The 15,336-nt window shown below is 32.0% G+C and overlaps 1 long non-coding RNA gene across 8 annotated transcripts; it reads left to right on the top strand.

The window, feature by feature from the left end:
- Positions 1 to 7,001: 7,001 nt before the first annotated feature.
- Positions 7,002 to 14,123, top strand: LOC107912789 (uncharacterized). Of its 8 annotated transcripts, none has more exons than XR_001688290.2 (7): positions 7,002 to 7,314; positions 7,757 to 8,829; positions 9,078 to 10,691; positions 11,316 to 11,393; positions 11,644 to 11,702; positions 12,557 to 12,632; positions 13,029 to 13,270. It is a non-coding gene; the product is annotated as an uncharacterized lncRNA (long non-coding RNA). The 8 variants fall into 8 exon arrangements; XR_001688293.2 differs by having other exon boundaries at positions 12,540 to 12,632; XR_005901109.1 differs by having other exon boundaries at positions 11,300 to 11,393; positions 12,540 to 12,632.
- Positions 14,124 to 15,336: the final 1,213 nt, after the last annotated feature.

Raw genomic sequence — 15,336 nt, 5'->3', positions numbered from 1 at the left:
AACTTCTGGGGCTAAATGTAATTTTTAGAAAATTTAGGGTTAAAATGAAATTTAGTGAAAGTTTAGGGGTCTAAGTGAAATTTAAAGAAAGTTTAAGGGTCAAAATGAAATTTAGGAAAAGTTTAGGGGTCAAAATGCAATTTTTATTTTTTAAATTTTTTTTTTTTGAAATTTTGAAAATTAAACACAAATTCTAGTCGGACAAAAATTTAGTGCTTACAACTATTATTCAAAAAAGAAATATTTTAAACAAGGCAATGTTTCGCGTTTTGAAACATCGAGGAATTGTGCCCTAACTACGGGGTTTTGATTTTCTCATTGATTCTAAATAGCCAAATATCCTTTCGAGTTTTAAAAAAAAACACGAAATTCCAATTAAAATTAAAGACAAACTTGCACTCGGGAGTTCATGGTATCGTGTCCTAACTTACGGGATGTGATACTCCGATATCTCAAGACGAGGAAATCTTTAGCAATTGTTTTGATCTAATTCAAGCCCCTTTAAAATCTACATTAATAAAAAGGATCGTATTTTAAATCCGTTCCCAGTTTCCAACTTACGACATTGAGACACTAACTAATAAATTCGGTACCAATTTTGGGTGTGACGAGGGTGCTAATCCTTCCTCGCACGTAACCGACTCCTGAACCCCTTTTCTCAAGTTTCGTAGACCAAAAACACTGTTTTAGTAAACTAAAATGTTTTATTAAAACAAAGGTGATTCAATCACACCTAATAAAGATTGGTGGCGACTCCCGTTTTAATCTTCGCTTTCAAACAAAGTCGATTCCCGTTTTCAAAAAAATGGTTTCGACACACACATGTAAGATTGCCTCTTCATATTGCCCTTTATTCCATAGAAATTTTGAAATTTTATCATTTGAATAGTTGCAAGACTATTGTGTTGGATAAGGTTCTGTAACATAGATTAATATATATAAATGCATTAGACATAATTCAATTCTCAGCTTCCACCCCTATTTGAAGTTATAGTCTCCATTTCATTTCAAGCATGAAGTCAGTCATCATCCTGTCTCTTATGGAATTACAATGTAAACCTGATTCCGAAACTACTTACAACATTTAAGCAAAGATTAGATTAGACATCGCTAAACATTACATTAAATGCAAATAAGCTTCAAGCAGTCTAACTGATTGTAATTGTTAATTTGTTCTTTTAAGTGGTGTGTTATACACAGAGTTCTTTTAATCAATCCAGTGGTTGTTGCACTTACCATTGCTGCTGTTGAAACATTCGAAGGAAGTTTATTTTGTTGTTATAAAGATTTGTTTAGATTCCTTTAAGGATTTCAATCACCTTGATTCAATTTATGTGACACTTATGCACGGTATTACCATACTACCACCAAATCCTATGACCAGTTAAACTTTGGGAAGCTTGTGGATGATTAAATTATCTAAGCTATGCAGCCTTTTACGTGTCCAGTTCATGAAGTGCCCTAGGATGGAACTGGTGCTTGGATTATTACGCAATCTCACATCTAGGGAAAATCGAACCATAAAAGAATTTCACGCCAAACTATTTTCTTTTTCCTAGATTTTAACTTTATGTGATCTCAACCTTCATATTTGTTTCCCCATTTTGTTTCCATGAAGTTGCTTATAAGACCAAATTTAGTCACTTTACCATTGTTTGTTGAATCTCTTAGGTCGGTTCATAGCATGCAACGTCATTGCCGGTGGCATCCAAACCTCCAACTACTGGCCTTGTTAGCAGAAGAATTGGTCTTAAAGGTCTCTGGGGTACAGGAACAGGATCTACAACTCTTACTGAAAATGTGCATATGATTGCAGCGACTAAGATGGGAAGCCGCAGAGCTGTTGCATTGGTGCATGTGTTTTGATACTCTCATCCCTTATAGGTATGTTTTAATCAAGCTTACATTTTAGATTCTAAAGATGGATCCATGATGCTAAAATTGTAAGATATTTTTAATCTGTCAAAAATGATATGATTTGCGGGTGCATAAGGGTGTTCAAAAGGTCGGTTCAGTTGATATTCAAACCGAATTACTATTAATCAAATTAATCAAAATTTTAAAATCTTTAATCATTAACCGAACTAAATTTTTTTAAAATCTATTAACCAACAATAATAGTTTTGGTTTATTTGGGTGGTTAACCCAATTAACCAAAAAATTTTACATGTTTTTTTTCTTTTCTTCAAATAAGTTGAAACATGAAAAAAAACCGTTACAATGTTTTCTTTAATTAAAAAAAGATAAATAAAAAAAATATAATAACAACATTAAAGAAAGTTTGATGAAAAAATAAATAAATCTACTGACTTAGAGTGATGAAATGTAAGAAAGAAAATTTGAAGGGAGAAAATTCGAAGATAATGGTCAAGATTCAAGCCCCGCCATAGCTTATCCATTATAATAATTTATATAAATCCATTAAATTTTAAGTTTATCCTTCAATTTTTTATATTTGGGTTTACGTAATATATTGGACTTATCTAATATATGGACCTATAATATTTTATTATTAATAATTTCAGTTCGATTAACTCGATTAATTACTTGACTTCGAATCGAATTTAATGTTAATCAAAATTTCAAAAATCATTAATCAATCCCCAACCGAACTAAATTTGATGACCGAGTGAATTCAATTTGATCAGTTAATTCGATTAAAACTGAATTAATCTCAACCCATGCGCATACATAATTTGAACAGAGTTATCTGTCTGATGGTTTATATACAGGTAAAGTAGGAGGGTTTATTGCTTCAATTCCTCAAGTCATGGTTGTTGCCCTACCGAGCTTCATGTGGGCCATGCTTACTTGCAACTCTGAATATCAGCTTACTTTCAGCAATGTGGCATCTCTCTACTCCAACATAAAAGTCGTTAAATTTGCTTTGAACTACAAACTCGAGATTTGTGTTTCCTAATTACTTTTATGCGTGTTTAATTATTTCTGAAAATTAAAAAGAAAAAGAAAAAGAAAAGAGGATATACATCAAAATCAGTAAAGCTTTCATAATTACAAGTCCACTTCTTTTACTTTTCTGCTAGTGGTTTGTAGTTGCATGATTAGACTTGACAGAATCCATGGTCTTAGATTGAGAATACTTGGGATGACAATTGTGCAACGATTTAAGATTAGTAGGACCAAATTATATCTAGTACAGTCGAAACTTTACGAGAAAGATGTTGGAATATTTGTAAATCCTTTTTAGTGAAATCGAAGAAAATGTAGGACTGTGGCATCCTCCATTACTTCCAGTGGATGATGTATTTGAGTGTTGTAATTGATTCACAACTAGCTGCCCTAAGCTTATTTTACAAAGAAATAAACACCTGTTTATTAATGTCTTTTATCTGCGGTTAAACTACATTATGGTAATAGCATTCATTCTGGCTGATATATTGGACCTTTTTGGGGGCAATGAGTGCTACAGAGATAAGTTGTGTACATTGAGGATACATAGGGAGTGTTAGTAACTCTATAAAATTGAAAAAATATTGAAAAGAATGACTGAAATAGTTTGTGTTATTAATCTATTTGTATCAGTATAGAGATGTGATTTATATACACGAGTAAGAGAGGCTAACTGTGGCTAACTAATCTACAACAATATTCCAGTCTTGATAATAACCTAACAACCTGCCTAACACATTCATGTCGAAACCATTTTTTTAAAAAGGGTCGACTTTTTATTTTGAAAATGAAAATCGAAAATGAGAGTTACCACCAATCATTTTTATGATGTGTGATCGAATCACCTTGTAATTTGATTGTTTTAATAAACATTTTTGATTCATTAAAACAACGATTTTGGTCTACATATTTCGAGAAAACGGGTTCGGGAGTCGGTTACGTACGAGGAAGGATTAACACCCTCGTAACGCCCAAAATTGGTACCTAATTGATTAATAAATGTCTTAATGTCGAATGTTGGAAGTTTGGAATGAATTAGAAGTACGATCCCTTTTTACTAATGTTAATTTTACTTAAAAATTGCTTTTAAAAAAATTGAAACGAGCATTAAAGGCCCTCTCATCCCGCGAAAACAAAATGTTACATCCCGTAAGTTAGGATGCAACATTTGAACCCTTGAGAATAAGCTTGACTTTAATTGTTATTGAAATTCCATGTATCTTGAAATTTAAAAGAATATTTGGCCATTTAGGTTCGACAAGAAAATCGAAACCCCATAAGTTAGGGCATGATTTCTTGAAGTTTCAAATACGAAATATTGCATTTATATTTTTTTAAGTTCCCTTTTTTACAAATTTAGATAAAAAATTTAATGCAATATTTAAAATGATATACATTTAGTTTATTTGATTATGGTAAAAAAGCGGCTAAAACGTAAAAAAATGTCATGTTTAACGAAAAACAATAATGCGACGTAATTCGTAGTAATACAGTAAAACATAAAAAATAATAATAACAATAGTTCATGATACCAATATGTATAATAGGACAATAATAACAATGAAAATAATAATTGTGATAATAATAATACTAATACTAATACTAATAATAATAATATCTAAATTTTAAAATATTGAAAGTAGAAAATAAATAAAAGGCACAATAAAAGAAAATAAATAAAAGAAGCCGATTATAAAAATAAAATAAAAGAAATGTTAAGTAAATAAATAGATAAATGAACATCAATAGGACATTCGATTAAAAAAATTGAAACTAAATAAATAACAAATAAAATAAATGAAACAGTTCTTGAGAAAAAAAAATTTAAAGGAGTAATTTGTAAAAAAATACATAATAGATAATAATAAAAATAATAGAAGATAAAAAAACGAAATAGATAAAATATGTATACATAATGTTAAGTTCAAATATTTTAAGAGTAAAGAAAAAAACAAACACATAAAATAATACCTAATATTAAAAATAAATATTTTAAAAGTAAGAGAGTGATAAAAAAATAAATGAATTGATAAATCAAATATAAATAATTAAATTAATCAAACAGGAATTAAATTGAAATCAAAACAGAATTTAAGGGGAAAAACCGGAATAAAATAAAGCAAAGGATCAAAATATAACGCGTGTGTCGAAACCATTTTTTTTGGTTTTGAAAAATAGGAATTGACTTTAAAATAAAATATGGAGTTGCCACCAATCTTTTTGTTTAGATGTGATCGGAACACCTAATAAAACATTTTAGTTTATTAAAATATTGATTTTGACTTACGAAATTAACAAAATGGGTTCGGGAGTCGGTTACGTACGATGAAGGATTAGCACCCTCGCAACGCCCAAAATTGGTACCTAATTAATTAATTAATGTCCTAATGTCGAAAATTTGAAAATATTTTAAAATGCAATTTCTTTTAAAAATATTTGAATAATTCGAATTTGATGTTAAGACTCTCTTGTTCCGAAGGAATAAAATATCACATCTAGTACGTTAGGACATGACAATCTAAACCCTCGAAACCAAAATCGACTTTTAATTTTCAAGAACTCATACATTGAAAATTTCAAAAGGATATTAGGTTATTTGGTCAAACGATAAATCGAAACCCAGCACATTAGGGCACGATTTCTCGAATTTCCAAACACAAAATATTACCTTGTTTTGAGAAGCTTTCAAATAGGAGCGATTATAAACGGACTTGAAATACATTTTTTCGGTTTGTTTGAAGTAAGTAAAATGAAATGATCAATTTTAGGCAAATAAGTTGGCAATTTTAATCATAATTCAATACACAAAAATGAATAACAAAGTAACAAATATGGAAAATATACATGGTTAACATATTATACAAATTATTAACAATAATATAAAGATACCAATATGTAAATCAAAACACACCCAATGATAATATACTATTTAACATTTCTAAGTAAAGACTAATGAAATAAAAAATCTATTTAAACAATGAAAAAAAAAACTTTTAAATGGTAATGAGCAATGTTAAAGCAAATAATATAAAGGAAGATAAATTTGAATTGACAATGTAAAAAAACAATTTAAAAGTAAATTATATGTATATAAACAAATAATACATGCAAAAATTTGAAATAAATCATAAAATAAATAAAAATTAATGCATAAAATATAAAGTTTAACATATAGATGAATTTCAAAATAAGTATTATGAGAAGAAATTTTAAATTAATGCTATACAGAACAATTTAAAACCAAAATTTATAAATAAATATATAATATAAATTATGTACATAAAAATAATAATGTATGCCCATATAAAATTTTAAGACAAATAGTGCACATATTAATGATCATGCAAAATAGTTTGAAACAAGATTTATTCATCAACAATTATTAATATACATAAAGTGAAAACTTAATATAAATAATGTATATATATAAGAATAATAATATGAGAGAGTGCTTGAAATAAACAAAATATAATTTAAAGTTGGGTCCTTAAAAGAAACAAATAATATACCTAACTAGATTTAAAAGAAAAAAATATATATGCATATCTGAAAGGGAATTTAAATAAGTAATCTAGTATAAATTATGTGTATATATATATAGTAACAGTGTATGAGAATAAACATCATATGAATCTTTAAAACATAGAATTATATAAAAGAGAATTTTAAAATGGACAAATTATAAAATAAAACAATCTTTTTAAAAATATATATAAACAAACAAAAGTATAAAATAACAAGATAGAACAATGCAAAATTAATAAAATAATTCAAGATAGAGATGAATAATAAATAAATTTTTAAAGAAAATAAAAGAATTACAAAAGAAAGGGAAAAAATAAAAAAAATACTCCATTGAAATAAAAATAAAATCAAAGGAAAAATTTACAAACAAATAAAACTATTAAAACAACATGGAGGACCAAAATACAACACGCGCAAACCAAAGAGGACTAAAAATGAAAATGAACCAAATTCCAAAATGAAACGCTTAGGCGTGGACTAAGTTGAAATGACACGCAAATTCCAGGAAAAAAATTAAAAAAAATAAAATATAAATAAGGCCTAATTAAAAGTCGGCTCGAAAGGGAGGGACTAGCGCACAGATTACCCATTTGAAGCGAAAAGGCGCGGATCCTGCCTATGGATTGGGTCAACCCGCGGACCCCTTCCCCCTTTAAACGGTGCCATTTCAAATTTTGCTCTTAAACCTTCATATTATTTCTTTTTTTTAAACATTACAAATCCCTTTTAGAAAACCCCAAAGTTCTTAACCCTTTCAGCTAGGGTTTCATCCAAATATCATGCTGCGGCCGGACCACCACCATATCCGGTGGCTGACAGTACGCAAACAATGGCCCGAATCTGCCAACGGAGAACTCCAACTATGAACATGAAGGTTTGGTAAGCGTGCTCTCTCTCATTCTCTTCTCTATTTTCATATGTTTACAAAAGTGAAAGAAGAAAAAAGAAGAAAAAAATAAAAAAAAACTAGACGAAAACGAATTTAAATCCTGCTTTGCTTTTGAAAATAAGAATGAGAGATCTCTGAAAACGAAAGGGTTTCAACACCCTTTTATTTTTGCTATCACCAAGCAAGACCACATTCAAAATCAATGAAAGTAAGATAAATTAAAAAAAAATAAACGCAACCTTTTGCCAAGTTGATTTGATTTCTTTGAATTCCAATATGCGTGTGTAAAAAAAATATTTTGTTTACAATTGGCCTTATATAGCCGCAATAATATAAAAAAAAAGAAATTACAAATTTTTTATTTTCCCCTCTATTTTATTGTTATTTTTCTTGTTATTTACTGTATTGTTGTTATTTGATTTCTTCTCGTAGGTTCGGCATCGTACGGAGAGGGCTGCGGACGTGGCAAGGTCATTCGTGGGAGCTGCAGTATGGGGGGACCTAGGGTTTCTAGAAACATCAACTTGCCTGGGCCATTTAGGCCAATTTTGATATTGGACCATTGGGGCATTGTATTTCTTTTGGGCTAGGTCTTAAGTTGGGGTTTTGGGTGTAATGGGATTTTGGGTTAGGTTTATTTACTTTAATTTGGGCCAAAGTTTTATTTGTGAAATGGGTTTTAAAATTTATCCTCAATTTATATTTGGGTTTGTATTTATGGACTGTGAACTTTAATTTTTATTTCTGGTTTATATATTTTGGGCTTTTTATTTGATTTATTTATTTGTTATAAATAGTTCTAAGGGCCAGGGCGAAATGGGCATTCTACAGCACGAATGATATAGGGGACCAAATGGGAAATATTCCCTGCCCTCTAAAATGCATTGTTCCAAAAAGACCAAATTGAAGCAAAATAAAATGTGTGGCAAGATTAAAAGAGAATAAAAAGTGAATAGGACCAATTTGAAGCGCGTTGTAAAAGCGGAAGGGCTATTCGCGCAAATAGCCCATTGGTCAAAAACGCGCGGACCCCCCGGAGCGGGTGGGGTCACGCACGGATAGATGCTAAAATGACTCCGTTTTGGCGCCTGAAACTAGGGCCCAAAACGACGTTGTATGGTCCCTTTATAAATAAAAAAAATTCAACAAAAAAATAATTCTTTCAGCTTTAAAAAAAAAACTCTCTATTCTCCTTTCTCTCTCTGGGCTAAACCTAGAAATTAGCCAAGAAGGCCACTGGTGGTCAGTCGCTGCACCATCATGGCCCTGCCGTGGACGGTGGCCAAAGGTGCACCAAAATTGGCCCTTTAGACCTCTTTTCCCCTTTTCAAACCCGATTTGGGTGTTTTTTAACCAAAAAACAATGAAAATGGAAAGAGAAAAATAAAAACAAGGGTTTTCGGCCTCACTGTTTCCCCTTTCGGACCCTCATCGGAAACCCAACGGGTTACGAGGTTTTAAGAGTCGGCGATAGCCTCTGACAGCGACGAGAAAGCAAAACGACGGTAAGTTTATTATTTATTTATTTTATTTCGAATAATAAAATAAAAAGGGCACATTTTCGATTCTTGAATCTGTTTCAAAATTCTTTTGTTGTTGTATTTGATTTCTCTGTATTAGAATCCCCCAAAAATAAAAAATTTCATGTGGCTTTATAGCCGATTAATACAACTGTTAGTTCTTTTTTGTTTGTTTCTATTGATGTCTGCCTTTGCGTGTTGCTGTTTCTGTTTTTCTTTTGGTTTGTTTGCAGGTTAGGGGGAAGGTCAATGAGCAAGGGCTTCCATTTCGTGCAAGGAGTGGGCAGAGCCAACCCTAGAGCGTCGAGCGAGCTATAGAAGTACGTGTTGGGCCTATAAGGCCATTAAGGTTTAGGTTAATTTTAGGCCTTTTGGGTTGAATGTAACATGGGTTATTTAGACTTTTTTGTGTAAATAGACTGTTAAACTTATTTCTATGGTTTTTTGGTTTATGATGGGCCGGGCAAAAATGGGCTTCTACAATTCACATACTCTAACATTCACCCAGCTTCTCAATAGGTAAGACCCGAAGTAAATTATGAAATCCAATAAACAAAGAGATAGACAATGGTTTTGTAAAAATGTCAGCAACTTGGTCACAAGCTAGAACCTCACCAAAATGAGTGAACTGTTAGCTACATTTTCACGGACAAAGAATAGGTCAAGTTCAACATGTTTAAACTTGGAATGTAAGATCGGATTTGCAGCAACCTCTACTACACTAGAATTGTCACACCAAATAATAGGGGAGTCAGCAGAGTGAATTTGTAACTATGTTGACAGAGAGACTAACCATGTAATATCACTGATGGTGGCATCAAGACTTCAATATTTGGTTTTTGTTGTTGATTAAGAAACAACTTGTTGCTTTTTCGAACACCGCGAGATGGGCGTATTGCCAAAATACACAATATCCTGTTGTAGACCAGCGATCATCAAAATTCAACCTCCAGTTTACATCAGCATAACTGACGAGAGATAGTCTGTCGAATGGAGGATAAACCAGGCCATGATCAATAGTCCCACGTAAATACCGTAAAATCCTTTTTAAAGCAATCAAATAAACTGAAGTAGGCGCATGTATACACTTGCATACACGATTCACAGCATAAGCAACACCAGGCTGAGTTAATAGCACATATTGAAACGCACCAGCAAGATTTCAATACTCTGTAGGATCAACAAGACGGTCACCCTCATCTTTAGACAACATAGACGAACTGATCATTGGTGTATGAACACTCTTACAATATATTTGGTTGGCTGTAATGCTAAGCCATTACAGCTGAATTCAGTGGTCTCATCCCTGCTCCATTGTTTGGTTGGTTGTAATGGGCTATTACAACCCTATTCCATACAGCCTTATTCAAGGCAAAACTGCCATTTACAATTCAGCACCCCCCTACGGAATACCAATTCAGTGTGAAAATTTTTCAACTTTACCCTTCTAATTTCTTTCTCACAACTGAGCATTTTCTTCTCTTTTTTTTTTCACGTCTGATTCCCATTTCCTTCAACCTTCTCCCTCTTTTTCACGTCTGAAGCATCCTTACCAACCCTATCTAAGCCTGAACCCAGATTCAATTTCAAATTAAAAGCCATCAAAATTTTACCTACCGGCGAATTTCATCGATTCTCACTCCTCTTAGGCTCCACAAATTCATCCTCAAGCTCCGGTTGAAATCAAGGTCAACGGTTTCAATTTCTCTCAACAAAAATGAAGCTTGAAATCCAGATTCCTCAGTTTTCTCGAGAAAATCTGACTTCGGTGTGAGAGGAAATGGCTAACGATCCAACACCCAGATGTTAAATCGGTGCTGAATCGAGTGAAGCAGTTCGCTGACAAGGTATTAAGTTTTTGCTTTGTCTTAATGAAAACTACTCTTAATGGTTTTGCAACTGATTAAAGTCTTATCCTATGAAGCTCACAATCAGCTATAACTCTTTCTAAGGCAAGCTTTTGACCTTCTTCTATCGAAATTAAAACCCCCCCTTTCGTTAACTATCTCAGATCCCCAAGAATACACTCTATTTAACCAAGCTATTCTCTATGGTGTTTTAATCGAACCCTATTTCGCCAAAATTCATATTAACCACTTATATGCTATTTTCATTGATAGGTATAAGCTGTTTTTAAGTTTACTTGTTGGAATTGTTAATGAATTGTATGGAAAGCTTGTTGATTCGGTAAAGGAACAATTAATTTGGGTTACTAAAGAAATGATTGATGTTTCTGCTACAGGAATTGATAGTTTGTTAGTGTATTTAATGAGGCAAATTGTTGGTGGTGATTTTAGTGATAGGAATCTTTGGTTATGTTTTGAGTTAGTGAGTCTTTATTTAAGTAAATGGGTTTGTTTGTTACAAGAAAAGCCCGTAGTTTTGACAAGTGCACTATATACATTTCTTCGTTTATTAGCTGATTATTGTAGTTTTGACCAGTGACTATATACAGTTCTCTTTGCCTCCAGAATTTCCTTCTGCAGTCCATCTTTATCTTCAGCCATTGATCTGCAACGATTTATTATCTCCTCATTTTCCTTGATTAGGTTTGCCATTCAGCCTTCTTCTGTGTCAGTTCTTACGTAGTTTCCTCAAGTATCTTCTCCATTTCTAAAACTTTCAATCTCAAGTTATCATCTTTGTTATCATCTTCATAGTGTGACATAGCAAGCATAGAATTCATGGGTATGTTCATTGCCAATGGGGTTGTTCGTACCCCTCCAATGGGGTATCAATTCTTTCACTTTTTATTTTATAAAAAAATAAAAAGGTGATTAATTTTATCATTTTTTGCAGGTGAAATAGCTGGAATCACTTTCATTGTGATATAGATGAGAAGACTATAAAAAGTACTGGTAAGCTTCTTAACTTACTCTAATTATTTATATCTAGTCATTTTCATTTTAATTAAATAAAACCCAGAATTTGCATTTAAGTATTTGCTAAGATTTTCAACTTCAAATACCCAAAATTTTAAAACTTGTGCTTGAGCATTAACTAAGTTCAGTATTGGACTTGGATCATGCATGTTATCCATTAATTTGATTGGTATAGTAGAATCAATAGATGCTTTAAACTACCGCCATCACCATGCAGTTTCCAGCCTTCAAATCTAATTTATACTTCCAATTTCTTAGTTTTTTGACTTTGAATATTCCAATAGTAGATAATTTCATAAAACCATTTTATCAGCAGTGTTTCAGTGTTCTTTCTATTACAGTAATTAATTTTGGTTTGAAACTTTGGGTATTAGTTGCTATTTGTATGCTTGACACGAATGAAAAATGCCCATGAATTGCCCGTACACTTGTTTATTAGGATCTGAATCAGTCTAATCAAGAAATTCTTGAAATTTAATTATAGATTTGATAAATTACCTTATATTATGTTTGAAATGAAGAAAATAATTTTTATTAAATAAAACCTAGAATTTGTATTCAAGTACTTACTAAGATTTACAACTTCAAATACCCAATATTTTAAAACTTGAAGTTGAGCATTAATTAAATTCAATGTTGGACTTGGATCATGCATGCTTATTCATTAATTTGATTGGTATTTTGTTGCTGAAAAATAGTGAATAGAATCAACTAATGCTTGAGACCACCACCATCACCACTACGCTATTTATAGCCTTTAAATCTAATTTATACTTTCTGTTTTTGTTTTTTTTGACTTTGAATATTCCTCAGTGCTCTTTCTATTACAGTGATTCATTTGGATTTGAAACTTTGGATGAATTTGCTATTCGCATGGTTAGCTGGTTTCAATTTGATTGGCACAAGGTACAGGGTTTGGTCCCTATAACATAATTGCTTGCTTGTACTAAAAATAAAATATTTGCATGCTTAAAACTTTCTATCCATGGTTCGTTTATTTATTAAATATAAGAAGACAAAATCTTTTTTATGAACAATGTGACATAGCACGTTCCATTTTTGTTGATAAAATTCTTTCTTTTATCTATTGTGGCATATGTTGGATAGTCTTGATTTCATTTTGAAACTAATTATGGTGTTCTAGTGCACATATTCACTTATCCATGAATGAACATTGCTATTTCCTTTACAATATGCTATTGGGAAAAGGCAAATTATAATGAAGTTATGTTTTTGGCATGATACATATCTTTTGCCGGCTATTCTACTTGTGATTAACTTCTAATATTTCACTTGTTGCAGATCATCTTATCACAAGAGAAGAACATTCAGAGACTTCAGGAACTTGTGTGGAGCCTTCAGCAGCAACTTTTGCTGTAACGCCCCAATTTTTGGGAATCCTGTGAATGTTGGCATAGGTTTAATTATGTTAGTGGGCCTCTAGAAAGCCCAAACTTAAGATAGAACCCGACAATTTTAGTTAATTTTTGTTCAATAACAAAAAGGGGTGAAATTATAAAATAGAACCTGATACGGGGTTGCGCGCGGACCAAGATCGAGTTGCCAAGTCACGGGAAACTCCTACGAAAACCCTAAACAATCAGATCCGAAACGAAACAGAAAAATTAAAAGATTAGAACTTTGAATTTCCAGATCTGAAATAAAATTCCCAAATCAGCAAAGAATCAAATTGAGAATAGAAATAAGTGTTAGGGTTCTTGAAATCCTCAAGGAGATTGTGATTCTGCCCAATTGAACACCAAGATAGTTTTCCCCAAATTTCGACAATCTAATTTCACCCAAAAAGAGTATGGAAAAACCCTAGAAATTGGGGATTTTTGGGCTGATTCCTTAAGATAGAAAAAGGCTGAAAACACAATAAGAACAGAAAATAGATTAGATAATAATTCAGCACAAGTAGAAATAAAGAAAGAATTGACAGTAAGAAATTAAAAGATAAGTCCTAAGAAGCCTTGAAATCTCGAAAGATCTCACAACTCCCTTCAAACGGCTCTAATCTCCCCTCCAAAGAATATCAATGGCAAGAAGAAGGTTGAAGATGGCTCCCACAATCAAAAAGATTGTTAAAACAACTTCTAAAGAAAACTCAAGAGAAAATCCTTGAAGAACTCAAAGAGAATTTTCACTCAAATCAAATCTGAAATTTTCAATGTAATTGTAATGTTAAGTGTTTAACAAGGTGGACAGCCATGCCTTTAAATAGGCCTTATAACTAGTCCTAATCTAATTAGAAAACTAAAATAAAAAAAACTCCTAATTATTTTAATATGGAAATTCGGTCAAAGGTCATTTTATCTGGGACTCTTGGATTGAATATTGACATAAAAATTTAAACTAAGTAAATAAATAAATAAATAAATAAAAATAAAAATAAAACTTTACAACTTGGGCCACTTTGACAATTTGGCCTGATTTTCAACTAAGTATGGATGGATTTCTTGATTGGGCTGGGAATTTGCTTATTGGGCCTCGCCTTCAAGAATTTGGGCTTTTGTGACTCGTATCATTCCCCCTTCCTCAAAAAGATTCGTCCTCGAATCTGAAAAATCAAATGAACTCGACTTTCCTCTATCGAACGGGACTAATGGCAATTGAGTCCACTGAGAAGAATAGCCATGAGATAGTAAATAGCAACGGAAATAAGCTTGTAGTCCAATCATAAGCATAATAGAACAGGTATAACGCATGTGAATGGACAGATTCAGATTACCATGCAAACAATCTAATTTACTCACCACTGCCTCGTCAAATATTTGAAACAAAGATGGACATGTTTTAAGGCATTCAGTCGTCTCACATTGTTCCCACAAACCATGAATAAATTGCGAGTAATAAATCAAATGGTAAACATAATCGTCACAAGTAGGTATTTGAAAAGATTCACATGGTTCACAGAGTTGCATAATCATACCATGCATTAATCGACGGTCTATAGATTCACTCACACATGCATTATCAAAAACAAGAATCTTTTTATCAACCATCAAAACAGATAGATCATCAATAAATAAAATAGGACAGTCAAGCACGTTTCGATCTAAGTGTTCATCAACACGATCTTTATCACTATCCGAGGAGTACAAAAGTGTTTCAAAGGTTTCAAGCATCTTACCTCGATAAGCAGAAGAATAAGGGTCGATTTTACCTTTTTCATTTAAAACAAACCTTCGCTCATCGGGGGCATAGTGTAGTTGAATCTCCGTTGTTGAGTTAACCTTTGTCAAATGGAACTCAAACTTCATGTACAACCACATAAACTGTTTAAGGCACGAATATAAATTGAAAACAAATTTGGAAAATTTCGTTACCTTATTCTCCAAAACAGATTTGGACAAATTCGAGGATTTTACACAAGGTAAATCAAGAGAATAACAAATCACGCTTCTTTTCGTAATGACTTTATCAACCACAATCGAAGAGTAACAATTAATCGGATCAAAATGAGGGGATCTTTTAAGAACTAAGTCACCAAAAGTTTTATCAATAATTTTCAAATCTGCAATGGACTCGGTTTCTAAAATTTCCTTACCTCGCTTACCTTCGGGATCATGTAGTGTGATTTCATCTTTGCCTAAGTTGATCGTATGAA

This window comes from Gossypium hirsutum, chromosome A09 (assembly GCF_007990345.1).
Source record: "Gossypium hirsutum isolate 1008001.06 chromosome A09, Gossypium_hirsutum_v2.1, whole genome shotgun sequence".
In the NCBI taxonomy this organism is placed as follows: Eukaryota; Viridiplantae; Streptophyta; class Magnoliopsida; order Malvales; family Malvaceae; genus Gossypium; species Gossypium hirsutum.
This window is presented reverse-complemented; position numbering and strand designations above follow the sequence as displayed.